The sequence below is a fragment of the Calliphora vicina genome, chromosome 1 (genome assembly GCF_958450345.1).
Source record: "Calliphora vicina chromosome 1, idCalVici1.1, whole genome shotgun sequence".
In the NCBI taxonomy this organism is placed as follows: domain Eukaryota; kingdom Metazoa; phylum Arthropoda; class Insecta; order Diptera; family Calliphoridae; genus Calliphora; species Calliphora vicina.
This window is the reverse complement of record NC_088780.1, coordinates 3,865,098-3,875,741: the sequence shown is the minus strand read 5'-3', so window position 1 is coordinate 3,875,741 and position 10,644 is coordinate 3,865,098. Positions and strand designations below refer to the sequence as shown.

General features: G+C 27.2%; 1 long non-coding RNA gene across 1 annotated transcript; it reads left to right on the top strand.

Annotated features, from left to right (window-relative positions):
• The first annotated feature begins 4,817 nt into the window (after positions 1-4,817).
• LOC135963547 (uncharacterized) lies at positions 4,818-5,267 on the top strand. Its single transcript, XR_010576850.1, has 2 exons — positions 4,818-4,916; positions 4,996-5,267. It is a non-coding gene; the product is annotated as an uncharacterized LOC135963547 (long non-coding RNA).
• Positions 5,268-10,644: the final 5,377 nt, after the last annotated feature.

The window sequence follows — 10,644 nt, the reverse complement described above, 5'->3', positions numbered from 1 at the left end:
CCAAAAACAAAAAAAACGTACTGCAAGGACTTTAAAAAAAACTTTTTTTCTAGTTCTTAGTTTTGGTTTAATGTTCTTTTTTTTTGTTCCTTGTATTTTTCTATTATACACAATATTTTATTTTTCATTATCTGAGGTGTGAGTTGTGTTACGTAGATCTATCTCAATGTTAAATGTGGTTTGTGCAAAAATTGCTATAAAAAAAAGGAGAAGCAAGAAAGTTTTGCAACAAACGACCATTTAGTACAAACGTTTGCCAGCAATGGCGGCAAAGGCGGGTTACAATTTAAAGCAAATGGAACTGCTGCTGTTGTGCCGTTCGTACGTACGTTCGTTCGTTCCCTGATGTCGGGTAGAAAGTTTAAGACTCAGTAACTATTTTGCCTGATAGTGAGGCGAGCTTTTAAAACTTTTTAATTATTTCTGTAGAGGGTGTTAAAGTAAAACTCAAATGTATCTATATAAATGTGTATGAATGTCTGTCTGTCTGATGGTTTATGCGACAACGAGTGTGCGAGTATGATTTAAACTACAGCTACAATAACGGCAACAGCAGCAACAAGCTGAGAAATTATGGGTTTGTGGTATTTTTCGTTCTACTGCTTTTGGTTAAGAGTGGGCGGGCTTTAAATACAAAATATGGTCCAGCATTACAACCCTTGTCCCCTGATTACATGCAGCCCAGGAACCTAGTAGATTTTGTTGCAGTTTAAAGAAGTTTTGTTAAATAAAATATAAAATATTAACTTATTCCTTGAACATAACATTTGTGGTACACAACTCTTTAATTTTTTTGTATTTTTTTTTGTAGTTACTTTTATTTTCTGTTGCAGAATTTTTACTCTTGTTACTGTTTAATTTTACTCCTGTAATTTTTATATGAAAAGCAAAAAAAAAAATAATAAAAATAAATTGTGAATAAGTTCCGTATAAACTTGGCCATGTTGTAAAATAAACTTGTAACAAAAAATTAAAAAAAAAAAATAAAAATGCAAAAACAAACTACAACAAGAGAATTATTCATTACTATTTTAGTTTTGCTGTTGCTGCTAACGTTTGCTGCACAATGTTGTCACAACTGATGTTGCTGTTGCTGTTATATGTTGTATTCTGTATTGTGAATGTATGTTCGTTCGTTCATGTAGTTGTTGTGTTTGTAGCTAATTGTATGCAATTTATTGCTTTGTAAGGTGACTTTTCATACGCTTTTACCATTTATTAACTAATTTAATATGCACAACTGATATTTTGTTTTACTCTTCTACTCTTCTAGTCTTGTTTTTTTAATTTGTTTTATTTCAATCTTTTTTTTATTATATTTTCGGCTTGCAGCTCTATTTTTCATTAGTGGTGCGACATGGTTCCTTAAGTGTGTGTATTTTGTAGATATGAGCTAGTTTCATGTTTTTAGTTTTTGTTTCATAAATATTATTATTATTATGTTGCTTGGTTATTTATGAGATTAATTATATAAAAAGTTAATGTTATAGTTTAGAAGCTTATCAAAAAATATATAAAAAAAAAAATAAAAAAAACTCGTGCTTAATATTTATGTTTTTTTAGGTACTTTTTTCCAGGCGTTTAATATAATTAAATTCTAATTATAGATTCTGTGGTATCATGTTTAAAAAATACTTGTTATAAACAACATGTTGTGAATTTTTAAATGTTTTGATGATGTTGCTATATTTGTAAATACAGGTCTACAACTAGACCATTCTTATAAATTTTTAATTAACCCAGTTTTCTATTTTCTGTAATTATGCTATTTACTTTCAATAGAACTTTATATTTCAGAAATGATAGCCAATGTCACTGTCATAAACTACATATTTAGAATTTCATTGGAATTTGTTTTGTTTTCCATTATTTATTATAAGAAAATAAAACATAATAAATCAGTATTCTTAGATTTCTATTGAAAATACAAACATACGCCCGTTTGTATACCCTTCACCATGAAAAGCAATAATATTAGTCTAAGATTTAGCTATGTGTGTGTGTTTAAATCATGATCACTTCAAAATTACACAACCCACTTAATAAGATTCTTCCCCAAAATATTTACTATTGATTTAGAAACATTGGTATTGAAAATCAGCTAAATCGGTTTAGTATAATTCTAGTCTAGCTGAAGAGTTTAAATGATTCGGCTAAGCCCAATATTTTTAGCTGTCTGACTTATTAGTGATAACAACAGTGTATTGTTGTTGTTTTCCAAATAAAAATCACACAAAATGCAGTGATTAAAAATTAAAATTAATTGAAAATAAAACTTCTCTAGAATTTTTCAATTCCAGTGTATTAGTTATAAATATAAGAAATTGTCATTGAAAACACAAAAATCGAAAAATGAATGGAATCGTATGCACATATAATGAACTATTGGAGAGGTGAAAAACTTTATTATTTTTTGAAGGTATTCAAAGATATTTTCTTTATAGAAAAATAGATTAAAGAAATTCCATTAGCTGTTATTTTATTGTGTTATCAAAATAAATTTATTAATATATACACAGGCTTGCACATAGTATTTCCTGTCCGTCTGCATGTTGAAATCAACTTTCCGAAGCCCTTGAATAACTTACATACATGATTCATACATCAATATATCAGCTATAGACTCGGTTCGGTTGCTATAAAAAAAATCGAGAAAAACAGGACAACCTCGATTTTTAGTCTATTTTTGATATATGTACAATGTACGTGGTACATATATATATCTGGATTATTAAGTCATTAATATCGACTATATGGATATTTAATGATAGATATTATATAGATACATATACCATTATATCAATTGAAATATTACTTTTGTTCTAGATGTCTACTAACACAAAAATTTTAAACGCAATTATTTCGAAATGGCCAATAATTGTTTTATTAAGGGGACGATATACGTCGTTGCAAAGATCTTTGAAATATCTATCATTAGATATTCATATCGTCGATATTAATGACTTAGTAATCCAGATATATGTACGACGTACATAATGGGTCAAAATCGGGAAAAATATTTATTAATTCGAATTTTTTTTCAACAAAAAAAAAATTTTTACTAATAAATTTTAAATACAAAAATTTAAAAATTAAAACAAATTTTTTTAAAAAAAATAAAAAAAAAATTTTAATACAAAAATTTTTTTTTTTTTTTTTTAAATTTAGTTTACCTAAAAATATTTAAAATTTTTATTTTAGAGTATAATTTGCTGAAGTGTATATAAGATTCGGCAGAGCCGAATATAGCTCTCTTACATGTTAAATATGTAAGATGGTTTCTTAGAAGTGGAAATTAACCTTCTTTAATGGTGTAAACGTAAGATTCAGGGAAGAATCTACGACTGCGCAGAATAACCGCAGAGACTACTTGTATGACAGCAAGAATGATATGACCTGAATATAGTTGTCATTGGTTGGTTTCTCTAATAGCGTACAATTTATTGACTTTTCCAGAAGTTGTCAAAATGAGTAGACTGTTGTACAACTTCTCTGCTACTATTCGACTCTAGAGAATTCGAAATGATCGATGGCTTCATTTTGTTTGATGTGACAGATTTATCGGAGGTGGAACTCAGAAAAATAAATATCTTCGTCTGTGATTTCATTATAGTTTCTTTAATTATTGCTTTATTCCTAAAAATAAATTATTATTTATTTTCTTACACTATTGCATCAAATTAGTAAGCAAAACTAAAAATAGCACTTGTTGCAAAAGCGTTTTTTGTTACTACTGCATCTAAGAAGTACCTTACTACTCTAATTAGTATGAAAAACTAAAAAAAAAAAAATTTTAAAAAAGTCGTAAAAATACTACTTTTTACAAAAGTACTAAATTATTGCAGAAATTATCGGTTAACATTTCAAAATATGTTAACTCTAATTTTAAGCAACAACAATTGTTAAAATCCTCTTTTTTAAAAAGTAGTAAAAATACTACTTTTTACAAAAGAGCTTCAAAGAGGAAAATAAGCTTACTGATATTTTAAGAAAGAATAACCATTAAAGAGGTTGTTTTTAAAAAAATATCAAAATAATACTTTTTTGAAAAATATTGACTTATACCTTATTAATTAAATAAACTACAAGTTTATGTAAAAAAAACTGCACGAAAAACTTTATTACTCCAATTAATCTACAAAAAGTATAATTTTACATACTTTCATTATAGAACAGAAAAATAAAGTTTAAATTAATTTAATTAACATAAAAATTTAAAAAAATATAAAATTTTGTTTTAAGTTCTCAAATATTTTTTAAAATAGTATTTTTTTTTATTTCTCATACGAACAAACACACATATTAAATGAATTACTTGCACTTTTAGTAGCAAAAAACTGAAAAATACTATTTTTAAAAATAGTAGTAGATATACTACTTTTTAAAAATGTAGTATAAATTTGTATTTTTTAACTATATCAAGAAAAATCGTTAAAAACTGTGAATTAATCATTTTTCAAAATAGTAGTAGAAATACTACTTTTTACAAAAATTTTACAAATTTTCTATATTTTCATAAGTAACACTAAAATGTTTAAGAAAATGTAAAACTTTTGCTTTTTTTTGCAACAACTAACCAAATAAGTAAATCTAATATTTTTCTTATTTTAATAAGAAAATTTCTTCTTAAATTAATCTATTTACGAAATATATTTTAGCCCCTCACCATTTCGCTCTAAGATTCATCACCATTGACGGTTTGTCGATCATTGTTGATTAACCAAAAAGGTCATTTAGTTTATTCAAAATTGATAAGTTCTAAATTCATAAGAATCATTTTTTTATTATTATTATATTGTGTATATGTATTTGTTTGTGTCTTTTCAAAAGATGTTATTTAATCTTTTTAGATTCATATAAGTATTTCGACATAGAACCAACACAATTTAGTTGATCTTTCAATTTCAAACAGAAAAGTGAGTGTTTTATAATAATTCAAATCCTGTGGTTAAATTTATAAAAAAAAAATTATTAAAATTTTAATTCTTTGTTTAGTCCATCATTATGCAATTCACCTGGTTCTTTGCCGTCATCTGCGCTTTGTTCGCCCTTGTTTCCGGCCAAAACTGCCCACACAACTCGAAATTGGATAAGGCCTCCAACTTGTGCGTCGCTGAGCGTCCTATTCATGGTGAATGCCCTGCACAATTCAAATACAACCTCAACATTAACAAATGTGTCTACGCTTTAAGATAAACTAATGAATTTTGTGATAAATTTTTAAATAATGATTAAATGAGTAAATTTTGTATTTAATTAGAAAAGAATATGTTATTTTTTTGTTTTGTTTGAAATGGAAATATTTCCCAGCAATTACCCAAAAATTGTACATTTTTCAATGTAGTTATAGGCGCATTAAATTGTGTAGACCTTTTGTGTTAAATAAAGTGTGTAGTATTACGTTTTACATTGAAACCATGCACAGTGAGTATGTAGTACAACAACTTTGTGTGTTTCAAACTTGTTTACAGGCCTGTTCATGTTAACAACATTTTTATCAACCAGCGGACATTGCAAGGAGCGTGAAAGGAATCTTTGAAATATATTAATCTCATTACAGCTAATTTGTGGTATGTTAGTCAGTCAGTGTAAGGGTTTCAGGTTCAATTCCCAGTCTTCAAGTCAGCTGGATAAAAATAATTTTGCAAATTTTTATATTTCATATGTGAATCGTAATATTCAAGTACCCAATTTAGAATAATTGAGAAACTGCTAAACTAAATTTGTAAAACATTTCTTTGAGAATACAAACTTTGCGATGCTTAGATTAGATAGGAAAAATTATGATAAAATATAGTTTTTCAGATTTCTAAGATAGTTGGTTTATAATTCTCTACTTGTTGATATTTCGTTAGAAGATAATATCTGCATAAAGATTAAAAAAATGCAAAAACTTCAGTGCATCTCGTTTAAATTTTTTCTAAGTTGCTTTCCTTCTCCTATAGATCTTATCCATGTAAATATGGTAGTTAAAATAATAAAATCGTTCGTTATTTAAAAAACAAACACTTTTCATAGCGAACGCGACACAATTAATAAATTATTTAGTGTGCTAATTATATGTAATAATTTTTTTTAAATTAAAGCCACAAAATTTAGATTTATTGACATTTTCAGCAACTTGATATCGGAGTACTGATAACAAACGATAAATAAGATACAAGAACGCGACATTGGAACATGAACTAAATAAAATTTACTGTTAATAGGACTTGTAAAGAATCATGATATAAAAATTGGTGTGTCCCTTTGCGTAATATTTTCACCATGAGTGCAAGGGTATATATAAGTTTGTCATTCCTTTGGTAATTTCTACATTTCTCATTTGCGACTCCACAAAGTATATTCTGGATCGTTATAGATAGCGAAGTCGATATTGGGATGTCCGTCTGTATGTCGAAATCAACTTTCCGTAGACCTCAAATAACTTACATACATGATTTATACATGAATATATCGGGAATTCTTCCGGCTCGGGAGACAATCGGCCCACAAATGGCTGAAATACAAGGAAAAATCCAGGACAACTTCGATTTTTGATCTATGAATATCTGGATTACTAAGTCATTAATATAGACAATATGGATATCCAATAATAGATATTTCAAATACCTTTGCAACGACGTATATAAGACCATAGTAAGTCGCACCTAGAATTGTTCAAAATCGGAGAAAATATTTTTTACCCCGAATTTTTTTTTTCACTAAAAATTTTTTTTGTAATATAATTTTTTTTTTAACAAATAAATATATATTTTTTTTTAATTAAAAAAAAAATTTTTTTAATATAAAATTTTTTTCGCTAATAAATTTCTTAACTAAAATCATTTAAATTTTTTATTTTAAAGTGTAATTTGGTGAAGGGTATATAAGATTCGGCACAGCCGAATATAGACATCTTACATGTTTACTAGTTTTTTAAAATTTTCGCTTTCGCGCACAAAAAATAGTAAAATCTAGCAGGTATTTCATGAGAAAATATTTTTCTCTTTACTACTTTGTACATGAAAAAATTTTCCTAGTACAAAATATTAAAATAAAAAAGGCCCATTCGTTAAACTAAAAAATTCGTAATATCGAGATGTTTTTTTTTTTTTTAATTTTGGACAACTTTTTCTGTATTGGAATTTAATTAAACGTATTGAGTTTTGATCCCTAGGTTGGATGAGCCGTGTGACATTAGGAGGAATGAATATCGTCCAAATTTGTATATCTTTAGTAGTTTTTACTAATTGTTGTGGATGCTTGCTTGGTGCATTATCCACGATTAATAAATCCTTCATTGTAAGGGATTTCGATTCTGAAAATGATTCAACTTAGAAATTTAAACTCAGGGATAAACATTTAAAAAAACAAATTCTAAAGATTCTAGATTCCAGTTAATTTGTGTGAAGATAATTTACAGGAAACGATAAAATGTTTGTTTTTCTTTTCTTCAAAATGTTGAGAATTTTGTTATTCCATATTTCATTCATTCATCTTAATTTTTTTTACTTTTTCTTTCAATGAAATACTTCTACGGTTCCCCATATTTAATTCACGTGAATACTTACACAATTACAGCCTGTTTCACAATATCGAATGAAAGATTTCGTTTGAATTATAAGCGAAAGAAAGCTGATTTTGGATTCCCTAACTGATGTTTATGTTAACGCTTAGAATGCGAACGAAATCTTTCATTCGATATTGTGAAACAAGCAATTAAAACCACTATAGAAAAAATTACAGCACCTATAATTAAATGGTAATGTAACGACTTATTTTTACATTTTTACTACTTTTGTTTTTTATACTTTCTGTTCGTTATATTGAACGTACAATATTCGAAATGTTCGCTATATAAGATTATAAATGTTAAAAAATTTGTCGTTAGTTTGATTTTGTTTGTTTTTTCTCATCATTCGTTATATCGAGCATACAATTTTTGAAACGTTCGTTATATAAGGTAGTCAATGTTACGAATTTGACCGTGCGTTAAATCGGATTTTCGTTAAAGTGAGATTAAATTTTGTACTTAAATTTTTCTAATCAGAATTGTGCTTGCTATTAGAATTTTCTGAAATATAAAGAGAAAATTCTGAAATACAAATGGAAGTTTCTAAAATACAATTAGAAATATCTGAAATACACATGGAAAATTCAGAATAACTGAAATTTAATTAGAAAATTCTGAAATACATTTGGAAATGGTGTAGAATTATATTCAAACAAAGCTTATGTTAACAATAAATACTTAAATTTCATGATAAGCAGATAAGAGCCTGAAAAAATATATTTTCTGTTTTCAGGCCATTATCTCATGGTAACAACTAAGATTATTTAAAAATACACAAATACACATTTATTAACATTTACATTTTCCGTGCCGTTGGACTTTTCTTTAGAAATGCATGTGCACTTTTGAAAATATTGAAAATGGGCAAGATCTTTACTTAAATGTGAGAGATATCATCAACAATCCCTACTACCTCTATTCTTTAATGTATATCCTGGATACTATCTGCTGTCCCTAGACAATATGTATATCAATTAAAAGGTTTTTTTTTCTGAAAATAACATTTTGAAATAAATTGTCATTGAAATGTTCGCTGGGTGGTGTATCTATTTTGGTACGTTTGTATTTGTCTGAAGTGTCTGTTGTTACATGGCTTGTTGTTGTACATATATATTTACAATATATTTTTTTGGTAATTTAGAATGTTTTTTTTTTGAACAAGTGTTAAATAAAGTCACTTACCTTACATACTACTTGTAGTAATACTACGACTACTCTACCTTACAATTTAGTCTTTGTCAAGTAGCATGTCATGTATTTGTACTTGTAGTTGTTGCTGTAGTACTATGAGTATTAAATAAGTAAGTAGTACGTATTATAGTAGCAGCATGTAGCCAAAAAGCCTATGCTAATGACTGAGTCGGCCTGTTGTTGTTGCTGTTTTTGTTATTTTGTTGTAATTCTAATGTTGTAATTGAGACCAGACGACAACATCATTATTTGATTGGAGACTAATTTAGTTCTTGTTCATTTTGTTGACAGCTTTAAAGGTTGGTTTTATTTTATGTTAGAATTTTAAGTCACTTAATTGCACTAAGAAATTTAAGTTAATGTAAAACGTATTAAATATAAATCTTATAAATTATGACCAGCAAACTATATAACAACCTAAAAGTTGGCAACAATTTGTTAAATAAACATTTTTAATATTTTTATTTTCTATATTAAAAATATGGATTTAAGTATAATACACTGGTAATTAATATTAATATTCTTAGCAACGCACTTCCAACTATAAACACATGACCGGCGATCACAGCCAACAAGTGTCGATCAGGATCGGTTATTTACGTGTAAACTCTTCAATTGTCTACGAAGTTCATACAAATTATGAAACATTAGTAGCTCGCCAGCAGAGAGAACGACTGCATAACATGTTAATATAATCCATGATCTCTATATGCCGACCACTGCTTTTAGCATACTTTAGCAAATTTGATTTCCTTTGTAACTAAAAGTTATGATAATATAAAACAATCATAAAGACTACTTAAACGATTAATTTTGAGGCATCTACACACTTCAACTTTGTAATTTTAAAAAGCCATTTTTTTCATTACAATCTTTTCATGATTTTTATACCCTTCACCTTCGTGAGAAGGGTATATATAAGTTTGTCATTCCGTTTGTAATTTCTACATTTTTCATTTCCGACCCTATAAAGTATATATATTCTGGATCCTTATAGATAGCGGAGTCGATTAAGCCATGTCAGTCTGTCTGTTGAAATCAATTTTCTGAAGACCCGAGATATCTTCGGGAACCAAATATTCAATAATTCTGTCAGACATGCTTTCCAGAATTTTGCTATTTAAAATCAGCAAAATCGGTCTACAAATGGCTGAGATATAAGGAAAAAACTAGGACAACCTCGATTTTTGACCTATTTTTGACCTCTATCTGGATTACTAAGACATTAATATAGACAATATGGATATCTAATGATAGATATTTCAAAGACATTTGCAACGACGTATATAAGACCATAGTAAGTTGGACCTACAATGGGTCAAAATCGGAAAAAAATTTTTAACACAAATTTTTTTCCATAAAAAAAATTGAAAAAACAAAAAAAATTTTTTTTAAAAATTAAAAAAAAAAAAATTTTAAATTTAAAAAAAAAAAAAAATTTTGTTTACCTAAAAATATTTAAAATTTTGAAGTATAATTTGTTGAAGGGTATATAAGATTCGGCACAGCCGAATATAGCACTCTTACTTGTTTTTTATAATTTTCTTAAAACTGAATTTCGCCGCTTTTGTTTTATTGTAAATTCCAGTTGTTCATGTGTGAAACATTTTACAAAGAATTTTCCGATTTGTTCAGTGATTTCATTAAATCAACACCATAAACATGCACACATTATTACGTTTATTGTGTGGTGGAGTTTTTAAGAAAACATTTCACATTTTATTTCTTTTAATGTACGTTTGTTTGTTGTCTGTTTGTTTTTCGTATTTTATTTTCTGTAAATTAATGTTGAAGTGAAAAAAAATACACAAAACAAAACAGCAAGGATTCATTCTTATAACTCTGCTACCATTTACCAATGAGGTCACGTTTTGTTTGCACTCCTCTTATAATTGTTT